Here is a 16832-nt window from a genome sequence, read left to right on the forward strand (position 1 = left end):
ATGTTTCATTCGCCTTGAGTGCCTCTACTCAAGATGGAGGATTGTACATTCCCCGGTAAGAGATAAACGTTAAAGAGCAAATGTCATGGGATATTGAGGAAAGAACCGGTGTTTGTTTGATCATACGGTATGTGATGTTCGCTTCTCTTAAATTGTGTATCAGAGCCATACAAAAGCCATTTTTCATCTTTAAATGATGTTTCAGACTTTTAGTGCCAGACAAGAGTGCGATTAATCCGTCCTCACACAGGAATTTATATCTAAATAAACTAAGACGTCTATAATTATCCTAAAAGTTCAAATAAATATCAGACAAAATGATTATTTTTCTCTCTGCTAATAGCTCCATTTTGCAAAAATAAATCATGAACCTGTTATCAAACAAGTTTCTTGAACACTCCCCACGTCTTCCATTGGTCGTTTTGTAGATAGCCCCGCCCCCAGACTCCCGTCATTGCAGTTTTATGTTTGCTAGACCCAAAGAGTAAACTCTGATACAAATGTCTTATAGACCATTTGTGAGCAGACGTCCCAGTTGCGTCATTTGCAGCTGCACGTGCATTGTGGTGGCAGAAAAACTGGTAACAAGCGGAGGAAAATGGGCAAAATGGAGGCTTTGGATTTCAGAAACGGTGATGGAAAGATGGTCTTCATATTCATGAATACCGTCGTGAAAGACATTCTGTGAAGCTAAACGCAGACATTTATGGTTGCAAGCCACAGACTGGACTGATGAAACCGTCTACTATTAAAGCATGGATTTGATGTAAACAATAGATCTACATAATATTCACATATGCAGTTTTTAGGGACATAATAGCTTTACAGTTACATACCTATAACGTTGTAACTTTTAAACATATCTCACAATTCTGACTTTTTTCTTGTAATTGCGAGTTGATATCAGAATTTCTGATGAGTCAAAATTGGGTGATATTAACCCGCAATTCTGAGGGGAAAAAGACAAAATAACGAGTTTATATCTTGCCATTCTGATATTTCTTAGAATTGTGAGATATACACTCAGAAATGCGAGAGAAAATGCAGAAATTGTGAGATATGAACTCGAAATTCCCTTTTTAATGTTTTATTACGTGGCTCCCATATGTGCTACATCGTTTTCTGCCACCAGGTAGGCTCCGCCCCCCCAAAAACACGTCCAAATGGTCTATAGTTGTCTTTACATAGCTACCTGGGAGTATTCTGACATGGAAAATGACCCAGCTGACCTTTTATTGTTATACATAATAAATAAACATGACTACTCTTGGAAATGTTACCGGTATATTTGCAAATGAATAAATCATGAATAATTAGACAAAATTATTTGCATATTCCTGAACGTGGACCGCTCTGTCCATGTTTATGAGTTAGTTAAACGTGTTGATTTTATGTATTTTCCTATAAATATGATAGAAATATGATTATATAAAGGTGATTTGGTGTATAATTACATTTCATAACCGAATAGTGTCAACTTTAATTTGTTCATTAGGGTGTTAGGGTTGTTCTTTATAAAAATGCTTAACTATATGTTTTGAAAAAAACAAATGCATTGAATTGAGTGTGCAAACATTTTTATTTGACATGCAATTTCTATTAAAAATGTGTCTAAAATATGAGGAAGGAAAACATTTGACAAGGAAGGGATGTGGTTTTGAAAATGTAAAATGAGAACCTTATTAGATAAAAAATACTTGTGGACAAAGTTTGCAGTTTGGGGACATTTTGTAGTTGAAAAAAGGTAATAAATCGCAATATGTTACAGCATAACTTAATTTTTTTTTTAAATCGCAATAATATCGTATCGTAATAATATCGTATTGTGGGGCCTCTGGCGATTCCCACCCCTAATATATAAATATGTACATCTCTGGAAAAAATTAAGAGACCAGATTTCTCAATGTTAAAGGAACACGCCACTATTTTTGAAAATAGGCTCATTTTCCAGCTCCCCTAGAGTTAAACAGTTGAGTTTTACCGTTTTTGAATCCATTCAGCCGATCTCCGGGTCTGGCGGTAGCACTTTTAGCATAGCTTAGCATAGATAATTGAATCTGATTAGACCGTTAGCATCTTGCTCAAAAAAACGACCAAAGAGTTTTGATATTTTTCCTATTTAAAACTTGACTCTTAATGACCATATTCTATATTTCTAATCCTACCCAATACTTACACATCTATTAATAAGCAGTAATTAGGAGTTTATTGAGGCAAAAGTCGTAGTTAATAGTTAGCTAATAGTGAGAATTGGACCCTAATCTAAATTTTGACCATGTGTAAATGTGTTAATATTCCATGTGTAAGATAAACCACTTCAGGGTGATACCCCTTCTCTTTGCATATGGATTTGCAAAAACAAAGCAGCACGCTAATACCATGGTACTTTTGAATCATATCGTTTAAAGTATAATGAAGTTCAAAGTCATCGAGTGCGTTGTTATATGTTCATCGCAACAGGATGAACCACTGCTGGTCCCAGAGACGCCACATGATTCTCACCTTTTGCATCTTGTGTGAACGTGGCTTGTGTCCACATGATGACAGAAGGTGTAATAATATCATTACAGCGTGCTCGTCAAACGCTGCAATATGTGCCACAAATATTTATACATTTGCAAGTTAAACGTTCTATTTCAAATGCAGCACTAATAGAGTTTATATTAAGATACTTTTCATGTCACAGACAAAGATCATTGTGTGTGTTTGTGTGTGTGTGTGTGTGTGTGTGTTTGTGTGTGTCAGCCAGATTGACAGACCGTAGGATATAGCGTGATATCTGGTGCCATGGAAGAGAATAGAATATGTATTCACACCACACCAGATGATTCAGTTGATCAAACTCTGGAAAAAAGCTCCCGATTTTGATTGGCAGCCAAAGAGAGTTTCATTTTAGTATAATCTTTATATTTATATACATGATGACCAAGAATATAATGTGTAAACATTGTGGAAATTGCAGATGTTTTTAGCCATAAAGAGTTGTAGTATGTATATATATCTCCAAACAAAAGAGGAAAAAAGAAATTAGAGTGCCCTAATCTCTCCTGCTCTTTGACTTTTACAGATAACCTAATGTACAGATATCTGGCGAAGCAAAATGGACGCTAGCATCCTGCATTTTTGCAGCCGCAGTGCAGAAGGAATGACACTGGCTTTGATGGACTCTATAGCTTTTTTGAGATGAGCCTCTTTATGCCGCTTGCAGTTCCATTATGGCTTTGTTGGAACGCTTGTTTACCTGCTGATAACATACACTGGTGGATTGAGGAGCAGCGATCCAGAGCTTGCTGCCAGAGTCACTCAAGTCTCATTGTATGGCGGGAAGAGAAGAATGGCGCGTTTAGGCGAGGGGGGGCCGCACATGCTAAATGTGAAATCAAACTATAGGACCAATAAGAGATGTGCACAACTTTGCCAAGTTTTTATTTTTAGCCGCCGGGTTGCAGCGGAAGCTTACGAGCGCTGAGGTGGATGCGTACCTCCAGTCGCCCTCGTTTTACGGTCGTTTAATCTGTACATGTCGACAGATTTTCAGGCTTTTCAAGTCTCTAATTGAAAACGTGTAAAAATTGCAAATGTGATTAAGACGCATACTAGCGATCGTTGTTCTCGGTTGTGTTTTAATAAAAATTGCAGAGGCCGGGATGATTTCAAAGCACATTCCTAAGTGACATGCTTTGTCCCCGCTAACATGCAGTGTATCACCCTTGGCAGGAAACAGAATTCTGTACTCGTGGACAAAACGCGCTCACGAGGATTTTGAGGTGCACAAAGTTAAAGCACAAAGCTATTTTGGATTGCTTTTTTTTTTTTTTTTTTGGAAAATGTAGCCCAAAAAGCATGGACTTGTATTTTTTGTAATGCACTATTAACCCTAATGCTTTGAGTTGGGTAAACTTAAATTAAATAAGTTCAATTAAATTAACTTTTATGTTAATATAGAACTTTATTTTTCTTTTGAGTTCACAAAACGGACACATTTTAAGTTTATAAACTTGTTTCTTTTCATTTAGACGAACTTAAATTTGAAACGGAGCTGGGATTTCTAATTCCCAGCATGCTTTGCCACAGACTAAAATAAAATGTTATATAATGTTGTGCAAGATTAATGTTAAGTGGGGGATTTATTAGTGTTTAATGTTTAGCTATGCTAATTTAGAAGAGTTTCTGTTATGTTGTGTTTTTTGGGGGGTTAAGTGGAGCATGAGCTTGGTTTGAGCACAGGTATGTTGAATATTCTTCTAAAGCTAGCCAAGTTTTAACTTCTAAAAATATTTAAGTTGAGATTACATGATCATTTTAAGTCAAATGTCTGAGCTTATACTCATATATTTTAAGTTAAGAGCAAAGTACAAAATAAAAATCTGCTGGTTCTGCTTACTTAAACTTTGAATTTCTTAACTTGATGTAACTGATTACCTTAAATTTTTTTGAGTTTTGCCAACTTATTCGGTTTACAGTGTGTGTGACGCATTTAATGTGAAACTAGAAATTGGTTGGGGGGAGGGGTTTAAAATAATAGGGATTGGTGACATCACCCGACCCGAAAAAGGAAAGTTGTTTCTGAGTTGTTACATTTTGATGAAAGATTATGAAGACAAACTTTTTACCAGGACTCATAATATTGCAAATAATGTAATTTGGGGAACTTGGACAGAATGAGACGTGTTGATTTTATATGGACAAAATCCTAACATTAAAAAAGTACCCCAAAAACATAAAACGGCACCCACAAACAATTTTATTTTTCTAATGTGACCCATTTACATTGAAACTGGAATTTTCAGTGACAAAATTTTTTTGTATCTACTGACATTAGGCAAAAGAAAAGTTGTTTCTGAGGTGGAGCAGTGGCTATATTTTGATTAACAGTTCGATTTTTTCCCCCTCCAATGAATTAAGACCATAATAAGACCAGAAATGTGTGTTAATTAGGGTTTTTTTGCATTAACTTTGCATTCTAATTATATGTTTTACTCAAATTCGTTGTTGAAATATAGTCCTTTACACAGTGGTTGTCATTTTCATGACAGATATTTTAAACATACATTAAATAATCATGACATCACGAACAGAGTGCATTCCTCTAGCGAGCTAAGCTGTGGACATTGCCTGAGGGAAATGCTATAGCCTATTGTTTACAAGCTGCTTATTGACGTCTTTCCGCCGTTGAAACACTGATTGAGCGATTACAGAAGAGAAGTAATACGTTCCAGTAAGTTGTACTGTATCTTTCAACATACCTTCAGTTCAGATTTATTCTGTAACTAAAGAGGGAGAGATGATCCGTTCACTCGCGCGCCGCCCTGCCGCTTGAACTGAGGCGCCTATAGTGATCTGTCATGCCACATTAAAGAGCGCCAAAACGGCATTTACTGTTTGAATTTCGCCATAAAATGGACAGAATTTGAAAGATGAAACTTTGTTTCTTATCGAAAGTAACACAACGTGGAGCTTATTGCGATTTTTGGTGGTTACAATGCTGTATTCGTTGTGTACACATAAGACGTAGTTACAAATTGCTATTTAATCAAATGTCAAGGAAGAAAAATGAGTTTTGTGACATGAGGTAAAGTGAGATCAACCTCAACAATGGGCCAGGGTTGGGTCGGGGCAGCAGGGGGCATTCGGTAAGAGTACCGCAGTACTTACCGTGGGTGGTGTATCACGTTTTTTTGGTTCGGTTTGAACATCATTACACCCCTAGTGTTACAGGATTAAAACTTTACTACAAAATTAAAATTTTATGATAATTTACTCACCCCCATGCCATCCAAGATGTTCATGTCTTTCTTTCTTCAGTGAAAAAGAAATTGAGCTTTTTGAGGAAAACATTTCAGGATTTTTCTTCATATAATAGACTTCAATGGCAACCAAAATGTTGAAGGTCCAAATCAATGCAGTTCCAAAGGGCTTCAGAGGCTCTGCACGATCCCATCTGAGGAATAGGGTCTTATCTAGCGAAACCGCATCAGTCATTTTCTATTTTTTTTAAATAAAATTATATACTTTTAAACCTAAATTGCTAATCTTGCGCTGCTCTGCGACACATGGATTGGGCAATCACGTCGGAAAGGTCACGCTAGACGTAGGCGGAAGTACCGCTCCCGTGTTTACAAAGCGCTCGTGCGAAGACTAATACTAACATAATTTAGCAAAAAAAGGTCAAACAATGATGTCGGACGATTTTTAAAAAGTTATTTTGTAAAGGGCGTTTGTATTAGTCCTTGCACGTTCTCTTGGGGCGGTACTTTCACCTACGTCTAGCGTGAACTTTCCGACATGATTATGCAATCCGTGGCACGTCGCAGAGGAGCGCAAGATGAGCAATTTAGGTTAAAAAGTATGTAAATGTTTATTTTTTCTTGAAAATGGCCGATGATTTGGCTAGATAAGACCCTATTCCTCAGCTGGGATCGTGCAGAGCCTCTGAAGCCCTTCCTTTGAAACTGACTGATTTGGACCTTCAAACCGTTGGTTGCAATTGAAGTCCATTGTGTGAAGAAAAATCCTGGAATGTTTTCCTCAAAAACGTAATTTCTTTTTGACTGAAGAAAGAAAGACCTGAACATCTTGGATGAGATGGGGGTGAGTAAATTATCAGGAAATGTTCATTTTAAATGGAACTAAGCCTTTAATATAGTAAATAAGGTAATTTCTGGGGACTTGGACAAAATGTGCACAATTATGGATTACATTTTTCAAACAATGTACTCCAAAAAGTGTTTAAAGGCATTCGCAGCACATACTACTTATGTAAAATTACATATTTTCAAGTGAAACAGATAAATTAAACATGAGTTAAACATGTAAATTGTGTATTTTTCGTGTAATCTCGAAACTTGTGGTCACAATTTTGGATTATATTTTACCAACATTTACCCAGAAAAATCTCTTTTGGATTAGCAGATTTTTCCAGCGTGAAAGCACATTGTTGATCGCTAAAAAGTGAGGCCTAGACACAAAAGTGTAGTTTTTAAAAAATGCTTCTTTAATATTACAAACCCTTAAAAAGTGGTAAAGACCCGACCTGTGGCTTTATCAGTCACATGAGAGCAGTGGAGGAAGCAAACATGTTTTAGGGGTGTGTGTGTGTGTGTGAGTGCGAGAGAGAGTGTGAGTGTGGGGCTGTTGATGGCAGCTGCTAGTGCTTTGGATGTAGAAGCGGACAGATTGTGCGTTGTGTTGGTACAGCCAGTTCGCCACCTGGCACACTGTTTCTTGTTAGAACTTCTTGCTGTTTCTGTTCTGCTCAGAGAGACGCGGATGCAAGCGATGACAACTTTCGTCACACACCATGCTAAAACCGGCACCACAATTAAGGCCAAAGGGATTGTGTACAAAAAACGATTTGCATTTCAACTTTCGCTGCAGAGACAAATTAATGGCCGATCATTTTGTCATTCGATGCAATTATGAAACTAAATTGTCTTGTTAACTCTTTTCCTGGACATTTCTGTCATTTATGAGACGCTTCCCCGCCATTCACGGAAATTTCCGGCTTTTGGTGTTTTGACTGTTATACGGTAGGGGCGTACTCTAAAAGAGTACAGAATCTCCTGATCAAAAGACACGTGAAGAAGAAGCAGAAACAAGCGATAGCATGTGCATGATGCATATGTGATTTATCAACATTAAACAGTAGGGCTGGGTAAAAAATATAGATTCCTCGATTTTAATCGATTCTCACTTTTACAAAACAATATCGATTCTTAAATCCCAAGAATCGATTAGTCATCCTGTTTTCAGTTAATGAATGAAATAAACATTGTAGCGCGCCTCCCATCCAATAAATCACAATAATCTTTGTGCTTTATTACTATTGATATGAAACAAAGTCTCAGATTTCAAATTACGTCTATTTTTTTTTATTTACGAAATTCAAAAACATAAATACCGTTTTGGCGCTGTGGCGCGAGATCGCTCTGCCGCAGCTCGGCTCAAGAGAAGCGGCAGCGCGGAGCGCACATGAACGGATCTTCTCTTCCGCATTAATACCAGTAACAGCGCAAAATAAACGTGAATGAGCATCTGAAAGTGTGTTAAAAGATATAGGACAACTTACCGAAATCTGTATCATGTCACATAGAATAGCTCAATCAGTGTTTCAACCGCAGAAAGACGTAAGTAAAACGGCTTGTCATGTAACGTCACATTTACCTCAGAAAAACCATATCCAGTGTCCAAAAACTCGTTAGTCAGCTAGAAAAATGTACTCTAGAGAGGAGCATTTTGCTAATTATGTGCACCACATTACATAGGATATTCATTGTCATTTTTAATGTTCTAATATTTAATGCTTGTATGTATGTATGAATAAATCTGGCAAGTTTTAATGACAGCCACCTTTTAAATGTTTATATTTCAAAAAACGAATTGGAGTAGAATTATGATTATCTAATTGTAAAGTTAATATTATAACTTTATTATTATAAAAAAAACACAATTTAATGTCATTTTAAGTGTTTGTATACAAATCTGTTTATTTTTACTTTCAATATTAGTAGGCTAATGTATCAACTGACTCCCATAGTTTACAACATTAGTTCAGAAATTAGTTTTCCTTGAGAAAATTTTCCATGTATTATACCTGATACATATCCAAAATAAACGAATCGTATCGAATCGAAAGCTTGTGAATCGAAATCGAATCGAATTGTGAAATTTGTGTCAATACCCAGCCCTATTAAACAGCATATAAATCAAATACCGAATGAAAATTCGACCCAGGACAAGGACTGTGAAGCTTTGAAGGTGTTGATGGACTCGATCTACTCCATCTTTGTTTTGATAATCTGACTGAATCCGATCCGGACGTAGTCTTTGACAAAAACATGTTTTTTTCAGCTTTTTGTTCAAAATGTTACCTACAACCATTTTATTTTGTTCAAAATAACAGAAACAGAAACAGAGTATATAAAATGCAGTCCATATGTTGCATGTTCAGATATCCATACAACAAAATATTCAATGGACCATGAAAATGATAAAAATTGCTGGCGGTGGCTGGCAACTTAAAAAAAAAATGCTATTCAAAATTCTAATATTTCTTTAAACCTATTTCAGCTTAAAGAAAAGTGGTTTCTAAGGCAGAGCAAGTGTTTTAATTTCAATCAAACAATTCGATTTTTCCCCAATTCATTGTAAAGACCAGGAATGTATGTTAATATAGTAAATAAAATCATTTGGGGGATTTGGACAAAATGTGCTTTTTATTTTAAGTCCCAACCACAATTTTGGATTACATTTTCCAAACAATGTACTCCAAAAATGTTTTTTTTACTGGGTTACACTTTATTTGAAGGTGTCATTGTTACAGAGTAATTATATATTTAAGTACTGAGCAATATTCATTAACTACATGTACTTACTATAGGGTTAGGGTAGGATTAGGGTTTGGTTGAGGGTTAGTTGCATGTTATTATGCATCATTTTCTGTTATTACTGTAGTAAGTAAATGTACAAGGACACTGAAAAAAAAAGTGTTACCAATACTAGACAGGAAGTCCAATCAGTTGACTATAGGAAGTCTGTGATTTTTGCTAAGATTAATACACAACAAGGGTTCTAGATGTGGACAAGTCCTAAGTGTTAAACTTTAGTGCATATCTCATCCTCTACTGTTTATGTTGTGGAAGTAAATGAAATAATGTGGCTTGTTGAGGAAAAGTAGGTTATTACTTTTCAAAGCGACTAAAATTATGATTTTCATCTAGGTGGACGATAAAGAAAATCACGTATACTTGAAGAAGAAGACTGAAGAAGCTGAATATGTGGTCCAAGAGACCCCTAGATACGAGATACCATATGACTTTTATAAGGTAAGAGCTCATGTTTTCTTATTTCAGAAAGCATAAACTTTTTCTTATCAGTCAGCTTGTTTGAGAGTGTCAAAATGAGTGTGATCTTGACAATTCTGGTCTTTGTGCAAATGATAATTGTTTAGACACCCCCCCACCCCAGACCAGACCAGCCCACCCAAACCCAGCCCCCGCATCCCGCGATTTGATTGACAGCCAGAGTGCTAATGCCTCTCTCCGCTAACAGACCGACGCATCCTTCTTATTAGTTAGTCATTCCACACTATCACACCCAGAATCTCTATCTGTCATTTCACAATTTAGCCCCGCGATGCATATGCACAGCGCCCAGACCAAATCTCCTACATTTATACAACTGAAGAAATGATCAGATGGATTCCTGTCTCCTCTCTCCCCCTTCTTTTATTAGTATTACTTTATCCTGAGCATTATTTAGTCTTTTCCTGTGTGGTGTGTCATGATGCATTTGCATAGAGGATGCTTTGGGGTTTAAGCTTGCTATGCTATGACCTGAATTCAGTTTATTTTTATTCTGAGAAAGTATGATTTGAAATAACTAATAATAACTTGTAGAAACGGAGTATTAGTACAGTAGGTGAATATACAATTATGAGTCCTTTACACAGTAGTTTACAGTTTTGGCATCATGTAACCATGAGTATTTTAATAATAATATACTCTACCTTTCAAAAAATTTGGGGACGTATAAAAAAAAAAAAAAAGAAGTCTCTGATTCTCAACAAGGCTGCATTTATTTGATCCAGTAAAACGGTCATATTGTGATTTATTATTACAATTTAAAATAGATTTGTAATTGATTCCTGTGATCAAAGCTGAATTTTCAGCATCATTACTCCTGTCTTCAGTGTCACATGATCCTTCAGAAATCATTCTAATATGATTAATATCAAGAAACATTTATTATTATTATCAATGTTGGAAACATTTTATAAACGGAACACCATTTATAAAAATAAAAAAAAGTAACAAATGTAAAAGTCTTTTGATCAATGTAATGCATCTTTGCTGAATAAAAGTAATAATTACATTCTGACCCCAAATGAACGGTAGTGTAATGGTGTTACTAAAATGTTAAAGATAATTTATGACCTGCATGAACCCATGCATGAATATTGTAAATAATACTACTAATACAGACAAGTACTGGTATTGTTAGGGTAGCACTTTAGTTTAGGGTCCAATTCTCACTATTAACTAGTTGCTTATTATCATGCATATTACTAGGATATTGGCTGTTTATTAGTACTTATTAAGCACATATTAATGCCTTATTCTGCATGACCATATTCTACATCCCTTAATCCTACCAATACCTAAACTTAAAAATGACCTTACAAACTAGTAATAAGCAGTAAATTTGTAGTTTATTGAGGCAAACGTCATAGATAATTGTGAATGTGTTCCCCATACTAAAGTGTGACCTAAACTAGTGTACTAGTGTTCGACATATTTACCCAGCACTCTTTGAATGAAAATAAGGTTAAATTTGATGTCAAGTCAAGGTTTTCTTTTTTTTGTTTAAAGTCACAGTGCAATGTATAGAACAAAATGTGTGAAATTATGGTAACATTTTATTTTAGGGTCCAATTCTCACTAGTAACTAGTTGCTTATTATCATGCATATTACTAGGATATTGGCTGTTTATTAGTACTTATAAAGCACATATTAATGCCTTATTCTGCATGACCATATTCTACATCCCTTAATCCTACCAATACCTAAACTTAAAAGCTACAAAAACTACCTTACTAACTATTAATAAGCAGTAAATTTGGAGTTTATTGAGGCAAAAGTCATAGTTAATTTGGGAATATGTGTTCCCCATACTAAAGTGTGACCTAAACTAGTGTACTAGTGTTCGATATATTTACCCAGCACTCTTTGAATGAATATAAGGTTAAATGTGATGTCAAATCAAGGTTTTCTTTTGTTTTTGTTTTTTTAAAGGCACAGTGCAATGTATAGAACAAAATGTGTGAAATTATGGTAACATTTTATTTTACGGTTCAATTCTCACTATTACTAGTTGCTTATTAGCATGCATATTACTAAGATATTGGCTGTTTATTAGTACTTATTAAGCACATATTAATGCCTTATTCTGCATGACCATATTCTACATCCCTTAATCCTACCAATACCTAAACTTAAAGGCTACAAAAACTACCTTACTATCTATTAATAAGCAGTAAATTAGGAGTTTATTGAGGCAAAAGTCATAGTTAATTTGGGAATATGTGTTCCCCATACTAAAGTGTGACCTAAACTAGTGTATACTAGTGTTTGATATGCTTTAATATTTACCCAGCACTCTTTGAGTCAAGGTTTTCTTTTTTTGTTTAAAGGCACAGTGCAATGTATAGAACAAAATGTGTGAAATTATGGTAACATTTTATTTTAGGGTTCAATTCTCACTATTAACTAGTTGCTTATTAGCATGCATATTACTAGGATATTGGCTGTTTATTAGTACTTATAAAGCACATATTAATGCCTTATTCTGCATGACCATATTCTACATCCCTTAATCCTACCAATGCCTAAACTTAACAACTACCTTAATAACTATTAATAAGCAGTAATTAGGAGTTTATTGAGGCAAAAGTCATAGTTAAAGGTGAACTATGTAGGATTTTTGCAGTAAAATATCCAGAAACCACTAGGCCAGTGTTATATATTTTGTTCAGTTGAGTACTTAGAATATCCCAAATGTTTTAAACTATTTGTAAATCGTGAGAAAATTGCTATTTTAACCAAGGAACCGGGACGTGTGAGCTATGCGTGTGAGGGAGTCGCCTGTCGATTGCGTCATATCTGCGTCACCCTCGGTCTCCGGTTTTATTCAGTGAAACGCTTTACTCTCACTGCAGTGTGAACAAGTGTCATAGCAGCCGCCGAGCGAACGTCATAACTTCCTTTTCAACACACTCAGATATATCTAATACGATAAACAGAGTTGCGTTACCTCAGACTCATGACTGGAAAAGAGGAAGTAGCGCCGGCAACCGTGTCATAATAAAAGTCCCGCCAGCGACTATGCCATAATAACAGTCCCGCTCTTCAATCGCTCCTGCGGCCTTGCTCAGCTCCACAACACTCGCTCCTGCTCTGCTTCAGACTACAGTAATGTTAATAATCGCATCCATGAACATGATTTCTGCCCGAGTCCTGTCCTGACTCTGTTCCACCGGCTGTGAGGTGAAGACCACATGTCCCGAGATTCTGCGCTCAAACGTGCCGTCATCAAACTACGCCTTTGTTTTGAACAGGCGACCTCTAGTGGACGGAAAAGTTACATAGTGCAGCTTTAATAGTGATAATTGGACCCTAATCTAAAGTGTGACCGAAATTATTAATGCAGATATCAAACAAGTCAAATCAAAACTTCATCTGGATCTAAACTACAACGTTTATCTTTGATGTTTAACATTTTAAGCTGATTAAAATTTTGGGTTTAATGAAGAAACTTACGTCACGTTTACAAACTAGCGATGAATGCTTTGTAAATCGACTTCTCAGACATGCACCAAAGATCACAGTAAAGGTCAAATTAAGCTTAATTTTCGATGCGAGTTGAAAAAGTTCATTTCATCAGACAACAGGCCCTCTATATCCCATATAATCGAGCGGAAGCAGAAGCCGGAGAACGGCAGCTGTTGGAATCAAAAGCACAACTGTACAAGTTTGCAGGCGCTGGGGGGAGTGGGGGGAACTAGTTGCAGAAGAAGACAAACTTCTGGAGGATGACAACGGCACAAAAGTTGTTCTGTTGGGCGTGAGTGGTGTGGTGTCGCCCGGTGCCAGTGCACTGGCTGTGCCCTCAGAGCTGTTATCAGGGCACTGATGGTAGTCAGGCACACGGCCCCCTCTGTTCCCCTGGCTGATTTGAATGGACAGCGTTTTCCATTGTGTTCTCCATCAAAACAGAGGACAAAGTTAGTCAGCAAGTTGCATAGCTTCCCAGCATTCGGATTCCTTAAGCCTCTTTTGTATGACGCTCGACAATGCGTTTCACTGCCACCGGACCTGCCCGGGCTGCCGGAGGTACGTAAGCCGCCGTGTTTTTACCCTTCGCAGACGCCAATAACTCGATCATTAGCCACGTGTGAACGTGTAGTACGAGCTCCAAACGCTCGCTCGCTCACCGCCGCTGAATAATTGATACGCCTTTTATCTGATCTGAAGTGCTTCCTTACGAATTCCTGGCACTTTCGTGAAATTACCTGAAGGCAAATGGTACAGATTTATACAAGTTATTTACAACAGGAGCCCAGCCGCTGCTCCGGAAACTAGGCTGCAGATCAAAGGATTGTTTTGATGTCTGCTTAGCATATTTGTTTAACCTAGCCAGTGATTCTGCAAAGTGCACAAGCTTTTTGGTGATATGCAGAGTACCCTTTATCCCTCTTTCTCTTGTGTTAGCTGCGGATTTAAGTACTTTCTGTATTTAGGAGACAACTGGATTTGCCAGCTTTTGAAATTTAGTTGCCCACTGCTTGCAGTCTTGGCACTCCGAAATAGATAACTAGGTATGTAGCAGAGCTAATCCTGATCGGCCTTGTAATAGTATTTGTGGACTACACGGCACCCAATTAGGGCATAATGTGTTATTTTTGTTTCTGCTAAGTTGGATTAAATATGAAAATGTGGTTGTTTTTCCCCTCTCTTGGAGAATGTTTACTTTTTAATCTGCATATTTATTCACCCCCCCCCCCCCCCCCTTCCGTCCTCGTTTTTCGTTTGCGGCCAAATTCTGGCAAGCCCCATTCAGCTAGCAGTTAGCCGAGTGTCAATCGAGATGCCGTATAATAAGTGGGAAAGCACTCTATGACAAATAGCCACGGCGACGATGAGAAGAAAAAAAACTACGCGCGCGCAATCGCGTAATTCTCCGTTACTCTAGGTTGGCGAGATGAGCGTAGGTTTAGTGGAAGCAGAAAGAGAAAAGGGGTAGATGGCTCACAAGAGGGATAAACCTGGAGAGTCATGCTGCAAATGTGTTTTACAGAAACACAATGAAAAGAGGGGACAAAGCCATTGTGCCAAACTCCTTTGGAAAATGGCAAAGCGGCTCTCCAAGGTCCAGGACCATGGAGAAGCCGGATGAGCCTTCGGAAGCGGCAGAGGATGCGAGTCTTTCCAACTGCACCTGCCCAAGAAAGGCAAGGAGTGACCGGCGCAACCCACCTTTTCCCGCGTTTCCTCTGCGTCCGCGTGACCGTGACATGTTTTTTGGATGCGTTCGGAGTCCTGCCTCCCCTGGTAAACACACAAACAGCATTGTTAGCGGCGAGAATTCCTTTTGAAAGAAAGTGTTTCCCTAATGATAGGGCCCTGCCAAAAAAAAAAAAAACGAGAGAGGCAGAGAGAGAGAGAGACAAAGGCAGAAAAAAATGGGAAAGCACAAAAACAGTCACAGGTGCTTGGGAAAAGAGAAAACATAGTGAATGGTCACTGAAGTCCCCCAGGAGGCCTTTCAGCGGAAGCCAGTGCGGTGGGTGGACTTTGTGACAAGGACGTTTGTCGCGAGCCAGGTGGAGCAGTTTACCGCGCGCGCTTCTGTAAGCCGCATTCACATGTTAATGCAGCTGCGATGTAACTTTTATTTGTCTCAGCCTGGTGCCGAGAGCAATAATTATAGGGCACTTTTGCCAGCGTTAAGACCGACAACAGAGGATCAAGCGAATCTATCATTCCCAAATGGATGAATATGGATGTTATGAATATAAGAGTGTGCTTGCTGTTGATGATATATTTTAGAGCCGTTTATGAGGAAACATTTATTCAGCCAGCGCTGCTGTTTACCACTTTGCCTTCGTCTGAGTAGTATTGTATTAACGTGGTGTTAACGTTGGCAAGTGTCAATAGTTTAGCATTTGCTAAAGCTAACAATGAGAGTGTGTGTGTGTTTACCGGTCACATCAGTGAATAAACCTTGCGATTGCACATGGCAAATGTGTAGTTGTGATGCATAAATAATCATTTACTTGTAAGGGTCTTAAAAAAAGAAACTGTATTGTACATGCAAGTGATTTATTTTTTGGAAGCATTTTGCTTTAATCTTGAAGAAATCTTGGGTCTTTGGATGAGGCTTAGCTTCTCTCTGTTCTAAATTAAGCCCTTATAAAAAATAATATTTTTTAATATTAAAGTGACTAAGAGTTGGAATAGAACTAAACATCAACCTTTTTAATGAACAATATCAGGTATTTTTGTCTATGAGTCTGAAAGCTAAAATGCAGAAACTATTTTCAATTATTGTTATATTTCTGGTTTTTGTCACACATCACCTCTGTTTCAGGCTATATTAGCTTTAAAACATCACAATGAATCAAAATGTTGAGTAGATTATGCAAATAATAAGTAGCTTACATTTATTATATTATATTATATTTATATATTATATTTTTGTTTTGTTTAACTAATTGGAGTATAGATAGATAGATAGATAGATAGATAGATAGATAGATAGATAGATAGATAGATAGATAGATAGATAGATAGATAGATAGATAGATAGATAGATAGATAGATAGATAGATAGATAGATAGATAGATAGATAGATAGATAGATAGATAGATAGATAGATAGATAGATAGGACAGGACAGGACGGACGGGCGGGCGGGCGGGCGGGCAGGCAGACAGACAGACAGACAGACAGACAGACAGACAGACAGATAGACATATAGATAGACAGACAGGACAGACAGACAGACAGACAGATAGACAGACAGATAGACAGACAGACAGATAGACAGACAGATAGATAGATAGACAGATAGACAGATAGATAGACAGATAGATAGACAGATAGATAGACAGATAGATAGATAGATAGATAGATAGATAGATAGATAGATAGATAGATAGATAGATAGATAGATAGATAGATAGATAGATAGATAGATAGATAGATAGATAGATAGATAGATAGACAGAGAGACATAGATAGACAGACAGACAGGACAGACATATAGACAGACA

The sequence above is a fragment of the Gobio gobio genome, assembly GCF_949357685.1.
Source record: "Gobio gobio genome assembly, chromosome: 23".
Classification (NCBI taxonomy): Eukaryota; Metazoa; Chordata; class Actinopteri; order Cypriniformes; family Gobionidae; genus Gobio; species Gobio gobio.